General features: G+C 45.4%; 1 long non-coding RNA gene across 2 annotated transcripts in view; it reads left to right on the top strand.

The window, feature by feature from the left end:
• The window catches only part of LOC144158447 (uncharacterized), a 107395-nt gene extending 89358 nt beyond the window's left edge, over nucleotides 1–18037 (top strand). The window contains exons 1-3 of one of the 2 annotated variants that reach the window (XR_013320069.1): nucleotides 15433–15553; nucleotides 16103–16168; nucleotides 17831–18037. This is a non-coding gene — a long non-coding RNA (uncharacterized LOC144158447). Of the gene's footprint in view, nucleotides 1–15432; nucleotides 15554–16102; nucleotides 16169–17830 lie in introns of those variants that run through there. The other variant, XR_013320070.1, reaches the window with a different exon arrangement.
• Nucleotides 18038–19689: the final 1652 nt, after the last annotated feature.

Raw genomic sequence — 19689 nt, 5'->3', positions numbered from 1 at the left:
CCTGTTTACAGCCCTGGGTATTAAGCATTATGTTTTTAGGATCTGAAATGCACAGGAGAAAACTAACTGTCTCATTGGATTTTTACAGAATAGTCTGACTAGTTTTATTATGGATGCACAAATAAACGTCAGAGGGTGAACTCTACCATGGAGTAGAATTATTTTATACGAAAGTGCAAAAGACGTGAAAGCGGCAGTAATTGTAACAGTGTTTAGCTGAACAGCGATGTAACTCAGACAAACGATTGAGCACCAAATAAAACGTTTACGACCACTTATACTTTTTCTTCTCAGAAGACATCTCCCGGTACACGACATTGTTCTCATAACGGGGATCATAACAGGCAGTATCGATGTAACTCATCATGTAGCAGGTTCCCACATTCGGTAATCTTTAATAATTCGCCTAAAATTGACTCGTGGAAACGGTCTGCCAACGTTGAACCATTGTCATTGTATGTACACGATCGGTTTCAAAATTGCGATCACAGCAAAATAAAGCCAACTTTTGGGGTTATTTGTAAAGTAATTCAATCTGCTCACAAAATTTTATTAGAACAATTTACCCGGCAAATGAACGTTTGTGTGCATGCATCTGTTTATATGATCTGCTCCATAAATGCACCCTATGCAATTTTTTTCGCAGGAATAAGTCATATGCCCACAAGGACATTTTTGAATATATGTACCCCCGTCCTTTCCCGGCTCCTCAAAAAGCAATAAAAAGATTGCCTGCTTTACTTTTTGTTTGATGTGCACTTGGGATATTTCTTATAAATCTGGTACTTAAGTTGGGAAGCGTTGTATCTTGAAATATACAGGCTACCTAACTTTGCCCCCAAGAAAGAGAGAGAATGCTCTTTATTTTAAAGGCAGAGAGTTTTGCCCGCGTTTACAATAGCCTACATTGTTCTTTGCAAGGATTAGGAATCTATGCAAAAAAGGCCGAGAAATAGTCGGACACGAAGACAACGAATTACTGGCGTGGCTTTAAGTGCTTGACGGACCATTTTTTTTAAGTGCGTCGCAGATCTCACTATTCCGAATAGTGACCAAAATCCTCCGAATACGAAACCAAACTAAAAAAATACACAAGCCGGATCCCCTCACATGTGGAAATTGGGGTAAGAAAGCGGTGAAGGAACCTGTCTCCACACAGAAATTGAGTTTAGGGAATCATTGGAGGACCTTGTTTTTGAACATTACAAAATTACGACTTTCACAAAGTATTTTTTTTTTTTGCAAGCGACGGGTTTAGGATAACCGGTATGTTCGTTTTCTCTGTCTAAATATTCCGCAAATTTTAAATTTTTCAGAGCTTCTTTAACCGCTTGTGGCGTGTTTCTAAGGTGTGTGTCCGGTTCCTTTTGTTGCCACGGTACACAAAAATGCGTTTCCAGTGCAATACCACGGGCCCAGATAACGGGTATAAATTTTTATTTACTTCACCTAAACTCTGTTATTTCAATTGTCATATTTTTATTAAACAAAATGACCTTCACAACGGCAATGCGTGTTTAGGCCCGAAAGCACAATTTGTGCCCGATAAAACAACAACACCTATACCAAAATTCTATGGCGCATGTAAGTCTGTTTACGCGTTTTAAAGGCGAACGCCTGGTGATACTTATCAATGACTCCTTTGCTAATACGTTGTGGTGAACCGAGGAAGAACAGCCAGTTGTAGTGAACAAATCCCGGACAAGGAATTGTTTGCCCAGAGCGTAGCTCATATCATGTATAAACATCGCTTTCTCGCTCTCTACCACTCTCTCTCTCTCTCTCTCTCTCTATATATATATATATATATATATATATATATATATATATATATATATATATATATATATATATATATATATATATATATATATATATATATATATATATATATCTCGAAAGGCGTGGGTCGGTCCCCACTCTGGGCGCGTGTTTTTCTTTCTTTCTTTCTTTCTCGCTTGAATTAATATAAAAGAAATATTATTTCACTAACGGTAAAAAATAGTCCAACCATTCCCCTATGCCTTCTTTGGCGTTGTAGACTGCCGACATTTCTTTCTGTATATATATATATATATATATATATATATATATATATATATATATATATATATATATATATATATATAGCGAATCAGAAAATGGGAAATGAGGGGCTCTGTGAAATAAGACAGAAAATAAGGGTTGGCAGTCAAGAAAACCTCGGAAAGCAAAGGGGAGGTTGTGGTTGGTCATAGAAAGAGATGAAGATTTTTTTTAGTCGAAATGAAAGTGGTGAAAAAATGCCCGCCGGGTGGGATCCGAACCCACGACCTCCAGAATACCGGTCTGGTGCGATAACCACTACGCTACCGGCGGGGCGTTTCCCCAGCGCTTTCTCGGGTATTTATGTTAAGGTATTTTTGTTTCCTGCACTTGGGGGTGGTAGCCAGCGCCACTCGGACTACTCGGAGTGAAGGGGACCTTCTTTTTAACCCCCGGGCCGTGACTGGAGTGTCTACGACATGTCGAGAGTGGCCGACCAGCGTTGAACCCTCTTAAGCTCCCTTTGGCACCAAGACTGCCAGAACAGAGGCCCTCGCTAAGCATGTAGCGAATCAGAAAATGGGAAATGAGGGCCTCCGTGAAATAAGACAGAAAATAAGGGGTGGCAGTCAAGAAAACCTCGGAAAGCAAAGGGGAGGTTGTGGGGGTCATAGAAAGAGATGACGAATTTCTTGAGTCGAAAAGAAAGTGGTAATATATATATATATATATATATATATATATATATATATATATATATATATATATAGGGAGTAGTAGAACTTTGAAGATGGTAGAGAACACAAGAGCAGAAAAACTTCGAACAAGGTAAAAGCACGATTGTGGCCTACGTTTCAGCAAAGATATATGTGTAGGCGGCCGATGCGGTGGTGCGGCCAAGCCCACGTTTATTGGGGTTGAGTTGGCTGTGCCATAGACAGGACGAGGCGGGTAGAACGAGGGTGCCGTTCCAGAGGTGTGCCGGGTGCCGAGTGTGTTCCGTGCCAGCTGGTCAATCTGCTGATGATGATGGTGGCGCTGAAGAAGATGATAGCGGCGCTATATATATATACATATATATATATATATATATATATATATATATATATATATATATATATATATATATATATATATAAATATATATATATATATATATATATATATATATAGATATATATATATATATATATATATATATATATATATATATATATATATATATATATATATATATATATATATATATATATATATATATATATATATATATAGAGAGAGAGAGAGAGAGAGAGAGAGAGAGAGTCTGGAATCAAAAACTCACACAGAGCGCGAAAAAATTAGGTTAGTAGAGACAGAGACACACGAGAAGGACATTGAACATACAACTAAAAGTTTACTGACGTTTCAGGGAGAGGATTCCCTTTCTTCAGAGTACAAAATAAGTTCGTTTCAGAGCTATATATATTGAGAGAGACGGGTTGTTCCTTGAGGCCGCGTTTATTAGCTGCTGACTCCGACCGTTCCGAGGAGGCCGAACCCACGATGATGATTATCCGCAGATGATAATCCCGATGGGTGGCTAGCTGTGAGTGATTGAGGAGCATACCCCTTGGTGACCAGAATGAATGATGATGATGCCAGGTTCACGGGGAACAGTCTCAATGCACATCCCTGGTGCTCACACTTTTCCCCCCGCGGCTGAAAGCGGGCGCCTGCCCGCAGAAGGTTACGTTTGGCGACGGTTGAACGGTTTCAAGCGGGAGACATGCACTATCTCTGTCCCACGACAGCGACGGTCTGAAGAAGGGTTAACTGGTGACACGCGATAATTGACTGGAGAAGTCTGGTCGATGACGACGTACGGACCAATGTACCGGTGCAGGAACTTCTCGCAAAGCCCCGGTTTTCTAACAGGTGTCCAAAGCAGGACCTCTTCACCTTTCGAGAACTTAACGGAGCGATGGGTGTCGTCATATCTGCCCTTTCGTTCTTGCTGGCTCGCATCTGTGTTTTCTTTCGCCATACGTCGATAATGGGCGATCCGATCGATGAACTGTTCATGAAGTGGCGAAGTAGCGGAGACTGGGGCAGAGAAAAAAACGGTGTCGAGCGCAAAAGAGGGGAGGCGGCCGAAAACGAGAAAGAAGGGCGAGTAACCGGTGGTGCGCTGGACAGCGGTATTATAGGCAAATGTAACGAAGGGAAGAATGATGTCCCAATTTCGGGGGTCGGGGCTGACGTACATGGAGATCATATCAGAGAGCGTGCGGTGGAACCGTTCAGTAAGTCCATTCGTCTGCGGATGGTAGCTAGAACAAGTTTTGTGGATGGTATTGGCAGCGCGAAGAACTTCTGCAACAATTTGTGAAAGAAACGTCTTGCCGCGGTCACTGAGCAAAACTCGAGGTGCTCCATGTCGCAGGATGATGTTGCGCAGGAGGAAGTCGGCGACTTCGTGAGCACACCCGGACTGTAAAGGAGCGGTCTCTGCGTACCTGGTCAAATGATCGACAGCAGTCACGATCCAGCGGCATCCAGTCGATGTTACAGGTAACGGCCCGTACAGGTCTATGCCTACTGTGTCGAATGGAACAGAAGGGCAAGGAACCGGCTGCAGAAATCCGGCAGGAGGTGTCGTTTGTCGCTTGCGCTGTTGACACAACGCGCAAGAGGCGACGTACTTGGCGACGCTCGTGGAGAGGCCTGGCCAGAAAAATCGACTCCGAACACGGTCATAAGTCTTCTGGAAGCCAAGGTGCCCAGCTGTTGCGTCATCGTGAAAAGCCTCGAGTATGCGAAGGTGGAGCTGACGAGGAACGACAGGCACCCATTTATGACCGGAAGGATGATGATTGGCGCGGTAGAGCACGCCATCAATAACCCGAAAGTTGTTCAGTTGGCGTCGCAGCCGGCTATTGGGTGGTCGCGCCAAGCCACTCAGGCGGTCCATTGAAGTTCGGCAGTATGTATCGGCCCGCTGAAGCGAAGGCAGCTCGGTGGCCGTCTCTACTGCAGCATGGTTGAGGGGTGCCATGGGTAAACGTGGCGGCCGTGGCCCGGAAGACGCAGCTTGCGACGGGGAGGATAACGGGCATCGCGAAAGGGCATCCGCATCCGAATGCTTTTTGCCGGACTTGAATGTAACCGTGAAGTCAAACTGCTGCAAACGCAGTATCCATCGGCCGAGGCGCCCAGATAAGTTTTTTATCGTGGATAGCCAACAGAGGGCATGGTGATCCGTAACGATGGTGAAATGACGACCATAGAGGTACGGGCGAAACTTTTGTATAGACCAGACGACAGCGAGGCATTCCTGTTCCGTGATGGTGTAATTCTTCTCAGCGGGCGTCAGTGAACGACTGGCATACGCTATGACTCTTTCTCGAAGCTGAGCATCGCGCTGGAGAAGAACGGAACCAATGCCACACCCACTGGCATCAGTGTGTAATATAGTAGGCGCTGAGTCGTCAAAATGACACAGGACGGGGTCAGAGGTAAGTGAATCTTTCAGAGCTTCAAATGCGGCTTGGCATCATCCGTCCATATAAAGGGCACGTTGGCGCGCAAGAGCTGATGCAGGGGAGACGCAAGGGTGGCAAAGTTGCGTATAAAACGCCGAAAATATGATGCCAGGCCAAGGAAGCTTCGCAGATCTTTTTGTTGAAGGGGTCGAGGGAAATTAATAACGGCAGCTGTTTTGCCCGGATCCGGGCGTATTCCATCTCTGGAGACGACGTGTCCCAGCACCTTTATACTCTTGCTCGCAAAATGGCATTTTTTTGTGTTAAGTTGAAGTCCCGCGTTGGACAGGCAAGTAAGTACCTCGTCAAGGCGCTCAAGGTGCTGTGAAAATGTGGACGAAACGATAACAACATCGTCCAGATAGCATAAGCAAGTTTTTCATTTTAGGCCACGAAGCACAGTGTCCATCATCCGTTCGAATGTAGCCGGGGCATTGCATAGTCCAAATGGCATTACATTAAATTCATAAAGACCATCGGGGGTGGTAAATGCGGTTTTTTCTTTGTCAGCTTCATGCATCGGGATTTGCCAGTACCCCGATCGAAGGTCCAGACTAGAGAAGTACTCGGCCCCCTGTAGACAATCTAAGGCATCGTCTATGCGGGGCATAGGGTAGACGTCTTTCTGCGTGATCTTATTGAGTGCCCTGTAGTCGACGCAGAACCGTACAGAACCGTCTTTCTTCTCGACGAGTACCACTGGGGAAGACCAGGAGCTAGTCGACGGCCGAATAATATTGCGCTTGAGCATGTCAGCGACGTTGTCTTCGATGATTTTCCGTTCAGACGAGGAGACGCGATATGGCCTGCGGCGGATCACGGCTGAACCATCCGTTTTAATTCTGTGCTCTGCTGCAGATGTTTGTGAGAGGCTACATGAGTGTGCGTCGAAAGACGCTTAATGCTTCGTTAGGACGTCCACTAATGACTTTCTCTGATTAGGCGTCAGGTCTTGACTGATAGTGCACGCAAGAGCTGAATTATTACCGAGCGGGCCAAATAAGTTCTGACTGGAAGGGGCACGTCACCGGAAACTACTGACGCAGGGGCATGGTCGGCAACTGAAGCTATAGTGGTTCCTTCGGCCAGTAATATCGCCTCATTCGTAGTGTTCAGTGCAGCAAGCACCGCACCCCCGCGCGCAAACCGAACAAGGCAGGTTGGGATGGCGATTCCCTGGTGTAAGAACCGGGTAGAGGGCACCACCACAACATCACCAGCGTTAATTTCGTCCGAGGAGACCGACAGAATTCCCTCACAACCAGCTTCCAAAACATGATCACATTTCAGCTTGAGTGTGTGCTGTGGCGAATCTAGGCAACTGGAATTTTCAGTGTCGTCAATACTGATGGCGGGTTCACGGCAGGAAATAACGGCAAAGGCAGAGGAAAGAAAGTCCCATCCGAGGATAAGCTGGTGAGCACATGGTGAAAGAACAGCACATTGAATAGAATGGCGGAGTTCTCCAATTAATACGCGCACGGTACAATAAGCGGAGGGCCTGATGTCCTGATTATTTGCGCCATGTAAATAGGGACCGCCATACGGAGTCTTGACCTTTCGCAGACGGGAACACAGATCAGCAGCAATCACAGAAATACTAGCTCCAGTATCCACTAACGCTTCCACTTCAATTCCTTCAACGAGAACAGATAACAGGTTACACGGAAGTTCGGGAGGAGTTGTAGTCAGTCCACAAAATGCAGTTTTCCCTCCAATAACTGCATCGTCTAGTTTTCCTGGTGTTGGTTGGGGACATTTGAGTTGGAGACAGGACGGAGAGGCGACAGAGCACGACTGAAGGGTGAAGGGGAACGACGTCGTGTCGGGCGGGAATCGCGAGGGAAGCTTCTGGCGTCATAAACGGGCGAAGGCTGGCGCGGAGGTGGCGAGTACAGGCGCTGACGAGGGGCGTATCCAAAGTAGGCGTCGCGCTCATACGGTGCGTAGCCCCGGCGTTCGTCCAGCTGGCGTCGCCGACAAAACCGCGAAATGTGCCCTCTGATGCCACAGTAATAACACACTGGCCGCTCGCTTGCTGGACGCGGTGGTCGCCACGCTGGGAATGGAGGGGGCGACGGCGAAGGCGCAGAAATAGCCGTCAAGTGGCCATGAGTAGTAGGAGGGGGAATTCGCTCCATGGGCTGGGATGGTCTCGTAACAGCTTCGGAGTACGAATGGACGTGCGTAGGAGCAGGACAACAAGGCTGTGGAACGTCGGTCATGCACGCTAGCTCCTCTTTTATTAAGTCACGCAGCCAACGGGCTTGTACGGGAGTGTTCTGGGAGCAGGTAGTGTCACGCTGCTGTAGCTCCTCTCGTATGATTGTTCGGATTAGAGTACGGAGCTCTGAATCCGGAAGGGAGCAAGAACGCGTACAATCATGTTGCAGGCGAATAGACTGCAGGTGGTCCAAACGCTGGCAGATCGTGCGTACATCCGCAATGGCGGTAGGGTTTTGAACCACCAGAGCATTAAAGGCGAAAGGGGCGATCCCTTTCATGATGTGCTGCACTTGGTCTGTTTCGGACATGTTACTGTCAGCCCGACGGCACAGTGCGATGACATCTTCGATGTACGACGCGTACGCCTCGTTCGGGAGCTGGACACGGACCGCCAGTTGCCTTTTGGCTTCACCCGACCGGCTCGAGGACGTCCCAAAAATACGACGCAGCTCTGAGACAAAGTAGGCCCAATCAGACATGTCTTTCTCATTATTGCGGAACCAGGTCTTCGCCGCTTCGATCAGAGAAAATGAGACGATCTGAAGTTTGAATCTGTCGTCCCATCGGTTGAATGCGCTTACCCGGTTGAACTGATCAAGCCAGTCTTCAACATCGTCACCGCGGAGACCAGAGAAAAACGGAGGTTCGCGCTCACGGCCGGTGAGGGCAAAAACTGGCTGGACCGGGGCCGCAGCGGTGCTGCCCGACTGGCTGCTCTCGTGCTGCATGGGGGTGGTGGGCAGAAGCAACCTCCGACCTGAACGGAGCTCCAGTGGTGCGACTGCGAGAGGTAGACAGCGGGACGAAAAGCACCCTCCGCCACTTGAGAGAGACGGGTTGTTCCTCGAGGCCGCGTTTATTAGCTGCTGACTCCGACCGTTCCGAGGAAGCCGAACCCACGATGATGATTATCCGCAGATGATAATCCCGATGGGCGGCTAGCTGTGAGTGATTGAGGAGCATACCCCTTGGTGACCAGAATGAATGATGATGATGCCAGGTTCACGGGGAACAGTCTCAATGCACATCCCTGGTGCTCACAATATACAGAAAAATGTAGCAAGGGCGAGGGCAAGGTGAGAGGAGGGAGAGTTTGTACAAATGGTTCATGGTTGGTGGGTAGCAAAAGAATGACGAGAGAGCGGGAAAATAAATTATAAAAAGGATAATAAGAACACACAGTCACGCGGTACGAACATGGGAAAAAAAGAGAGAGAAGAACCAAACACAGAGAAAAACAAAATAAGTAAATAAATAAATAACAAGGCAATTTTCCTCCCCCGTGGCAACGGGGGTCAAAGAGGGGTCAAAACAAGATATGCCCATGCACGTGTTTGACATGGGCGAAAAGATTAGTCACGCGGAACAGAGACGTTCCAAAGAAGATATACACCCGTTCTAGGAATCCAGGTAAAGTCTTTGAAACAAGAAACACGTGGCTTATGTTGGTGGGAGGCAAGGGTCGCGCCCAAGAGCAGTAGGGCAGGCAGTTTCGACAGGAATGAGTGTTACATTGGTATACAAAGAGCGGGGAAAACAAATTAACAAGGTAATTTTCCCCTCCCTCGTGGCAACGGTGGTGAAAGAGGGGTCAAAATAAGATATGCCCATGCACGTGTTTGACATGGGCAAAAAGATTAGTCAGGCGGAACAAGGAAAAGAAGATATGCAAATGCACACAAAGGATGAAGATCTGCCCTTACACACCCGTTCTAAGAACCCGGGTAAGGTCATTGAAACATGAGACACGTGGCTTCCGTTGGGGGGAGGCAAAGGTCACGCCAAAAAGCAGTAGGACAGGTAGTTTCGACTCGAAATGAGTGTACATTGGTATGAAAAAAAAGAAAAAAAGAAAAAAAGAGAAAAAAGGTCAAGGTGAAACACGTCATGAAAAGAAAGAAAACAGGCAGGTGCACGCGTATGACGCGGCAGCAGGTGGTATTCATCTGGGCGGCGCATGGTGCCAGTTCAGGGAATGCCGAGGCGGTCAGCAACGAATATTAGAAAACAACAATACAAAAAAGAAAGAGGACACGAAAGCAATCACACACGCTCGCGTTCACAAATTAATTACAAGGTGAAAATAACAAAGCTAAAAATGGTACTGCAGCCTTCTACCCAGAACACAATGTCCAGACTTGTCATCAAATTAGGTTCAGTGAAGCCATTTTGCTAAAAAACGTCGTGCTAGCACGAAACTATACCCAATTACGGGAGCTCGCAAACTAATGAGAGCGTATTATTGAGGGAAAGAAATGAACAGGCATAATACTAGCCTGAGAAATGTAGCCGACATTTTAATCGGAGGAAAGACACGTTAATTTCCCATGACTTTCATTTATGCCAAACGACGCTGATTTAAACTTATAGATAAGGTAGGACTCACGAACCTCGCGATCGTGATGCGTCTTAAAACTAGATTCATTAATTGTGGCCTTCAGTTGTTCAAAAGAATGACCAGGAGTGTTAACATGCTTTGACAGAGGCAAAGAAGGGCAGGTTTTTGCATGAGAGCGGTGATTGTTAAACCTCAAACGAAAGGGTGTTTCAGTCTGGCCGATGTATTGTTTGCCGCAGAGGGTGCATTTCAGCAGGTATACGACGTTGGCGGAATCACAGTTAAAGTTCCCTTTTACATTAACATAATAGTCTGAAGCTGTGCTGGCGGCGCGCTGTGTGGTGGTCATTTGTGGGCATACCTTACACCGTGGTTTGTTACAGGGCATGCAACCAGTAGTCTGTGGTCGGCTGATGCTGGATTTAGTGACAACGTCGCCCAAATTTTTGCTGCGTCTATAAACAACACGTGGCGGCTCGGGGAATATTCTCTTTAGGCGTTCACTTTGAGCAAGGATATTGTGATGTTTCCTTAGTATGGATGCAACTTTCGGAGAAGAGGCCGAATGGGTCAACACGAGGTTTGTTTGTTGATTGGGTTTTGGAGCTTTTTTTCGAAGAATGTCGGTGCGGTTCAACTGGTTGCCACGAGGGAGGGGAAAATTACCTTGTTAATTTGTTTTCCCCGCTCTTTGTATACCAATGTACACTCATTCCTGTCGAAACTGCCGGCCCTACTGCTCTTGGGAGCGGGATACGGCCCGTTCGTCACATGCCGTTTCGTCATAGGCCGGTTCGTAATAGGCCGTTTGGTCACATAGGATCATTCGTCATAGGCCGGTTCGTAATATGCCGTTTGGTCACATAGGATCATTCGTCATGGGCCAGTTTGTCACAGGTGCACAAAATGAATGTCCACGTGTTTTTTTTTCTCGATTCGAAAGAGAGAAGCTAGGCACAGGTTTATTTAGTTTTTTTTTTTTTTTTTGTACTTTGGTCCCTACATCTAGCAAAGCTCAACAAAGAATGCAAGCCAGAGTGGGCAAGTAGGGTGTCGTGTTCGAACAAGATTATAGATACGGGTTCAACAACCCAAGACAGAAAAGCGAAACAGGGAAGTAACCCAACAAAGTTCTTGGAAGACGGGCCATGCGTCTGTTTCTAAGTGGTAGGGAAAGTGGTAGCACCGACCTTCTTGTTCTTGGAAATTTCTTGGTCACGTTTACCCCGGTTTCATTCGTTTCCTAAGCCGTCATAAGCAAGAACATCTAGCGACTGAAGGCTAGATAGAACCCCTGCTACGAACCCAAAATCAGCCAAAGCACAAAAAAGGCGATTGTTGCGCTACATTAAAGCTGAATTGGCCTGAATACGAATCAATGATGCCGTTCCAAAATTATGTTAAATAAATGCCGTTCAAAGATTCACATTTTGTTCTAATGACAGCTAAGGCGCATTTGCCTGAATGCCGTGCAAAAATGCCGTTAACAGATACAAATGCCACTAAAAGATCTCCCAAGATCGATATGTGATAACCTAAAGGACTTACAGCTCCTTGTGTGTTCTATCTGTCCAGTTTCACCCATCTAGCACCATTTTTACGTCACTTATTTCGTTTTAATAAAAGCGGTGGATCGTTTGCTTCTGGGTAATTGATATTCGTTGATCTTGTCGGTTTGCTTAACCAAACCGTGCTACGAAGACGCCAGGTGTGTTATCACTGAGGTACCATTTGCAAAATGTTTTCACCAGTAGGATGGTGGAAGGAAGGAAACGACCATATGGTATGAACGTACACGCAAGAGGATCGCAAAAATTCAAACACTTTGTTGCACCGATCGCCTCTGCCCACTTTTCAGTACAACGGGCCCGCCGATTAGACAAAACGTTCGACCTGAAGGCTTCGAAAAAACGGCCATGCATCCAAATAAAATAGCCTGCGATAAAATGTGGTTCGATGAACTGTCCCGAACCCTTGTCTAGATGGATACTGCTCATAGTAGCATATACAATGAACGCAAATATTGCACTGGAACGGAAACGTGACTTAGAAACACGCCACAAGCGGTTAAAGAACGTCTGAAAAATTTGGAGAATATTTTAGGGATAGAAAACCAACATACATGTTGACCTAAACCTGTCGCTTGCGAACAAATATGTGGAAGTCCTACTTTTGTCCTTTGTGGAACTCCTCATTTTGTAATTCCCAAAAACAAGGTCCTCCAATTATTCCCTAAACTCAATTTCTGTGGAGAGACAGGTTTCTTCACCGCCTCCTCACCCCGATTTGCACACGCGAGGGGCTCGAAGCAGCACTGCTCCATACTATACCGCTTGTGTATTTCCTTTATTTTGTTTTCTTATTCGAGGACGTTGGTCACAATTCGAAATTGTGGGATCTGCGACGCACTTAAAAAAAATGGTCCGTCATGCATGGAAAGCCACGCCAGTTATTCTTTTTCTTCGTGTCCTACCATTTCCCGGCCTTTTTGCCTACAGCCCTAATACTTCGCAAAGAAATGTGTAGTATTTTGTAAATGCCGGCATAACTGTCTGCCTCAAAACAAAGACCATTCTCTCGCTTCCTTGGAGGCCAAAGTTAGGTAGCCTGTATATTCCAAGATGCAATGCTTCCCAACTTAAATACCAGATTAATAAGAAATATCCCAAATGCACGTCATACAAAAAGTAAGGCAGGCAATCTTTTTATTGCTTTTTGGGGTGCCAGGAAAGGACGGGGGTACTTATAATCAACAGTGTCCTTGTGTGCATCTGACCTATTCCTGCGAAAAAAATTGCAAAGGGTGCATTTATGGAGCAGATCATATAAACAGATGCATGCACGCAAACGTTCATTTGCCGCGTAAATTGTTCTCATTGGATTTTGTGAGCAGATTGAATTACTTTATGAATAACCCAACAGCTGGCTTTATTTCACTGTGATCGCAATTTTTAAACCGATTGTGTACATGCAATGTTAATAGTTTTACGTTGGCAGACCATCTGCACGAGTCAATTTAAGGCGAATTATTAAAGTCGACGGAATGTGGGAACCTGCTACATGATGAGGAACATTGATACTGAGATTGCCTGTTATGATCATCGTTATGGAAACAATGTCGTGCATGGGGTGATTTCTTCTGGAAAGAAAAGTATAAGCAGTCGTAAACGTTTAATTTGGTTCTCAATCGTTTCTCAATCTGGTTCTCAATTGCTTGGTTCTCAGTAATTTGGTTCTCAATCGTTAATTTGGTTTCCTGTTCAGCTAATCACCGTTACAATTACTGCCATTTTCACGTCTTTTGCACTCTAATATAAAATAATTGTACCTCATGGTAGAGTTCAACCTCTGACATTTATTTTTTCATCCCTAATAAAACTAGTGAGACTATTCTGTAAACATCTTATGACAGAGTTAGTTTTCTCCTGTGCATTTCAGAACCAAAACACTTAATGACTAAGACCCATGGATGGCTGTAAACAGGAGCTGTGTGTATAAACAGGTCTACCTTAAATTTTATTCTGACACAATTTCGGCCCCGAAACATAAGTCAAAATGGACAGAATAACTGTATCATTCACAATAGCTAGAGTATAGATTTTACATAGTTATTGCCCGAAAATAGACAGCAAGAGTGTGGATCCAGTGATTCGAATAAGCCTGTCAAGTTTTTTTCGGCTTTTTTATTACGTAACGGGAGCAGTTGACGGGTGGATGGCAGCTTTTAAAAAGTGCGGTATTCTGCAAATATTTGGAGGCACTAGAAGATCGCGCTTTGAAGTGATACATTGAAGTGACACAGAGGTTAAAAAGCTCAATGACAAATTGTAAAAGCTTCAACTTCAGTGCAGATTCGGTAACACGCAACAGAAAACCTACAAAAAATATCCCGAGAGGACCTCGACTTTGCAACCTTATTCTTGCGTTCTCTGAATGTGTTGGCAGGAGTACGGAAGCGTTCCTCATAAAATAAAACCTTGTTTTCTCCTATTCGGTGATTCAGGGAGATTCGTGCCTTCTCCGTGCTTTTTTTTGCTTAGTCCGGTATGCAACCCTAATTATGTGAAAATCCCTAGGTTCTGGGAATGTCCTTTATCAAATGTGCGGTTTTAGTTTGCTTCGGCAGGACACTTTTACTTCTTTATCCCTCGAAACGGAACTGTTTGGTCAGAGTTTGGTTCAAATGGAATTTACCCTAAATTATAATGCCACCAATTCATACCGACAACACTCATGCCATGGGTACGACAATTTGCTAAGTGGAAGGAACCTAGTGCAAAACACTTTCATGTTTGCTAATCCTTGTAATGAACCCTCGCCTTCGATAGGCAACGCACGTGAAATCTGCACATTAGGGATACTCTAAAGGGCTGCTTGCTTTTACACTGGTTTTATTAAAGCGAACCTTTATGACCACACTGATGGCGACCGTAAGGGAAAACACACTCGAAGAAGGACAACTTTACACAACGAGGGGACACATGATGGTGGTGGGTTTTCACAGACGCTCATCACGCACGCCATCAAACACCCCTTCTCGGAATCGATCCTGTGTCCCCCGCGTTGTGAATCCGACCATTCCGACATGGTAAAAACCGTGATGATTTGGACTGTGACTGACTCAGTTTACATAAGATAAAGCTCAAAATTGTTCTGATTTTTTTAAATTTCTACTTCACGCAAGAGGTCCTCACTGTTCCATTTCTCCATTAGTGTCGTCGATTGTGAACCACATGGACTGCAGGCAAGTTTACGGCAATGCAGTAGTGTGGACCAAATACAAAGAAAACGTAGCCTGATTATGAAAACGTTAAAGCCCTATGCACTATCTGCCTCTGATATGGACTTTTAACAAAATTCGGGACTGTGTGGTAAAATGGTTCTTGGCTACTACTTTTTTGTTGGTCAGGTAGTTCTTCGCGACGTCCCTTGTGATCATATGACGGCAGAAATAGCAAACTTGATACGTTGTACGTCCTTATTGCTCTGTCAGGTCTGACCTGGAGCAGAAATTTTTGTACCGCACCAAAAGGATGGTCCAATTACGCACAACAGGTCACACAAGGACAGTTTGAAATTGTTTCGGATAATTGAGTCTGTTCTGCGACGTTGCAAACAAGCTTGCTTTTTTGGGAACAACGGACACACGATCTAAGTACTTGAAATGAAAAAAACTTTTCCGAAATGCGATGTCATTTTGTACTGGCATTTCCAATTACGCTGTTTTGCCTCCAACATACTTGAAAACAGCCGTGACATACGTATTCTTCAAAATGAAAATAAAACCTTTTGTGTGAATCATGGTAAATTGCCGTCATCGGAATTTGAAAAAACAGATAAAACCATCAGTGCTTCGCGCTATAAAAGCGCGGTGTTTCACCAGACATACTGTCAGCTGTTGTCCGGACAAACTCAGAGTCTTCTTCGTGAAGTTCCTTAGGCAAGTGGGGCCTAACTAGCTACGATAATAACAATAAGCAGAATTACTGCTTTCTTCTAAATTCTTTCCAAGCTTTGCCTCTTGCAGACTCATGTAGCGATGTATTTCGAGGAATAACAACTTGATGTTTAGTTACAACAGCGTCCTGCAAATGCCTTTCATTTGGACTATTTACAACTGTGATTGCAGGAAATTGAAATTTACTGAGAAGCCGTTTGCAATACTGTTTAATGTTTGCACGTACTTACTATTTAAATAACGCAACGAACATGTGAAATATCCCAATTAAAAAGGGTGCGCTTGCCTTTTAGTGAAAGGAAAAATTTTTTCTCATGGGAAATTATATAACCCTAGGTTTGAACTGCTGTCTTCAAACAAACCATATTTATAAGGAGTCGTTTATTGATGTGCGTTTTTATATTATTTCTGTTTTCATAGCATTTTTTTAGCCGCACTTCCTTTTATTACACTAAAGGTTTGCACTGGAAATTTCAAAAATCCCAAGTCTATCGTTTTTAACCATCAAGAAAAATTCTGTTTTTATTTCAGAAACAAATTCCACCATGTTCCGTCTTTTTGGGCTCCAACTTCTGGTTGTGCTTGTAGTCATCTTAGGTAAATATGCAGTTTTTTCACTCCAATTTCTAGGTGTTACAGAGCATTGTCAGGGCCGACAGAATTCGTCAAGCTTCTTTTAACTCTGCTGCTAGGATCCCGAGGGGTGTTTGGAAGTTCCTACCAGTTGAATTATTATGCCTGCCAAAAAGACTCTTAAAAAATGTAGAGTAAATCAAAAAAGCGTATTTGTTTCATTTAAAAACATTATTCAGAAAACGCTATGGGTCCAAAGCGTCGCTACGTTATTTCAGTATCAGCGAATCACATCTCTTTAGTAGCTTGTCAGAGGAGTGCGAGTGAGACAATATTCCCTATATAACAGCAGAGGAGGATTTTATTGAGCAGCTCCTCAGAATCCAAGGTTGTGTGTCGCTTTGCTGTCGGCGTCTTTGTAACCCAGGGAATAAATAGGACACCAAAGATAGACAAGGTACACCGAGCACGAAAGCGAAGGAGGAAAGTATGGCGAAAATGTGACGGGGGCGGTACGCCCAGGCCGCGCAAGACGTGTTCGGTGGGTGAGTTTTCACATCGCTGCCGGCCTCGTTGTAAGGGGGTGAGTGAAGAGAACGCCGAAGAAAGAAGCGAGCAAGAAAGCGGAGGCAAGTTTGGCGAAAGTGTGACCGGAAGGGCGGTATGCTGAGACCGTGCGAGACGTTCTCGGCGGCGGCCACGCGCAGCAGAATAACGCCATCATAGCCCGTGCCTTCCTGCTGACAACGCGATTGCTTCCTGAGACGCAGCAGCAATGCGCCATCTCCACAGAAAAGACTGTGGTTCACGTTGTGCTCAAATTTTGCAGGGGGTATCGTAACCGTCACGCAATTTTTCAATGGCAAACTCTAGCGCTCTGCACAAATAGGACCAAATGGACTTCCAGGATACCTAAGTACTTCATTTGAGTTCTGCAAGAAAAAGCAATATTGTCCGGTTGAACACCTTTCCATGTTAATTTCACAAGTGATGTCAACGCAGCAGCCAATGTGGATGGACGAATCGGACTTGAGCCTCGGACGGCAGTCCTCACTTTCACTTACCAATTCCTGATGTGAGTCTGAGCATTTTGGTTGGTTATGTTGAGGTGGAAGCAAAACTACAACTCGTCAACAAGCAGCGACGTTCTGATAGCAACAATAGTCGGCTTTGGCCAGTACCTTGTGGTGCGTATAGAACAACTGTTCTTGTCGCAGCCAATTGGGAATTGGTTAATCGGCAGTGAGCTTGTAATGGTAGCTATCATCGCCTCTGTCCAGTCTGCCTGAGCGGCCATGCTGTTAGGCCTGTGTTCGCATCTAGCATCCAGTAACTTAACCTTAAGTTTAACGACAGGCCAAGCCACCATCAAACTCACTACACGTCGGCTGCGTGTACCGGTTGACCACGGTAGACCTTGAAGCGCATATGATTCACTTTGACGCCTGACATACCTAACGGGAACGGCAAGCATATGTACACCCTCAATCGAAGCCATAGGTTACTTAGGTCTCGCCAGCCCGTGATCATAGCCAACAGGACCTGAATTGCAGCAGGTAACGTAATATACTAGCCAAAATAATTACCGTAGTCACGTAGACGACTAAAACAGGTTTTTGCAGAACGGGCAATTGAAGGCTGTCGCTTCAAAACTGCCTTTTTTGTTTCTTTGTACCTCTATTGCAGCCATGATGGCCGCCCCCGGTGCTGCCCTGGGAGGTGGAGTCGGTGGCACCGGCGGAATAGGCTTCCGTGCAGAGGACGCCATGGCCCGCGCCGAAGAGACTGCATCGCAGTAACAGAAACCGCTTGGTGCGCTGCTGAAACAATAGCTACACTGGTGATAGAGAAACCATGAAACTTATGCGATAATAAATGGCTGCACCTACTGAACGTACGCGAACTCTTTTTCATCCCCATTTTGCTATCGCTGATGTTCTAACTTATGATGGTGGTGATTTGCTTGGTTGATGGTGCGTTATATCATCATGAAGTTCTCCCTCTGTGTTAACTGTGGATGTCCAAGGATATTTTTTAAACAGGATGCAGGCTACATTACACTGGCAGTTGTGGTTCACGCAATCGTACCTTACTCACAAGTCATAGTTATCGCCGCCACAGAGTAGCTCATATCCCGAGTGCTGGTGTATAAGTGTTCAGTAAAATGTTTCATGTACTCTGATAACGCAGTGAAGCGGCGTGTTCTGCAAACTGCCGTGTCACACGGCTTGTGAAATCTATTCGTAGCTAATCAGTTGTCCGACGCAGCTGGCTCTTCCTTTTGCTCATTTCCACGCTACGACTCCTTCAAGAGAACAGCGATATTTCCAACCCAGGCAATATGAATTTCTTAGTGTGAACGTGGTTACAAGTATTATTTTTTACGCCTTTTGAGAGAGAGAGGCAAAACGTTTTTGAGCTAACTTTTGGTAGGGTGGTTCCTCATTTCACGTAACCATGTGCTGTCCCGGCTCGACCAGCAGAACTTGATCTTGAGGGAGGGAGCAGTTTATGGCATCAAAAAAAACTCTGTCCGAAAATATCTCGAGACATGTTTGGCTCAGATGGCTTTCATGGACATCCCCTCTTGTGGGGCAGCTATTGTAGCGAACAGACAATACAGTTGTCACTATGACAGCTTTTGACCGGCTCGGGCTTACCGGAAATGCCGCGCTTAGGCTGTTTGGCATCTGTAAGAGCTCAGCTCCGGCACTGCTGTACGACTTCTGCAATATGTGCGCAGTAGCTCGGCCATCCGGTCAAACGCACGCGGCGTACCGAGTCGCGCCGCTGTCAATGGGAGAGCGCGTCTCCGCGGAGTTGACAGTTGCGGCATGGTTGCAGCCGTTGTTTTTTCTGAGGGCGGCACCGTTCCAAAAATCCGGACAAGGAAATCGAGAGACAATCTACGAAGGATTGGAAATATACCAAACTGTTTGGTTTCATTAAAGGAGAGATAAGGAACGCAAAAACACGTGACTACTGCAAAAGAAAAAGAAAGCCTTGAAGCTGGTGGAACAAGGAAATCAAGAAAGCTGTAACACAAGGACAGCAAGGACTGAGAGAGCACGGGGAGGCCAAGCGAGTTGGAATGAAAGCAGAATAAATAACTATGGAATGGAATTGGTCCCACCTAAGGAAGCTAGAAGTACAAAAAACAGGACGGCAAAAACGCAGACGAGAAAGTGAGCGATAGGTCTGGAACATGCCTGCAATGGATAAAGGCGTGCCGAGAAAGTTTTGGAACCATGTAAAAAAACTAACGACAAAAACCGAAGAAGTAAAACGTCACGTCATAAGCGGCTAAGGTCGGGTACGAAAAGGGAAACAGGCGGTATTTCCCATTCGCTCAATGATAGCAGAGAAGTTCAGAAGAACGAACAGTGTACTACAGCATTTGGAAAGTGGGGAAACTGAAGCGCGTACAGATGAAGAGCTAAAGTGGGAGATACTTAACTGGAAATAAGCCGAATAAAATGGCCCTGCGAATACGGCGACAGGGTCGGATGAAATTCCTATACGGCTGCTGAGCCTGCTTGGCCCAA

Source organism: Haemaphysalis longicornis, unplaced genomic scaffold (genome assembly GCF_048455015.1).
Source record: "Haemaphysalis longicornis isolate Haplotype H1 unplaced genomic scaffold, Haemaphysalis longicornis Haplotype H1 scaffold_10, whole genome shotgun sequence".
In the NCBI taxonomy this organism is placed as follows: Eukaryota; Metazoa; Arthropoda; class Arachnida; order Ixodida; family Ixodidae; genus Haemaphysalis; species Haemaphysalis longicornis.
The sequence above is the reverse complement of the archived record's forward strand: the minus strand, read 5'-3'. Positions and strand labels throughout refer to the sequence as shown.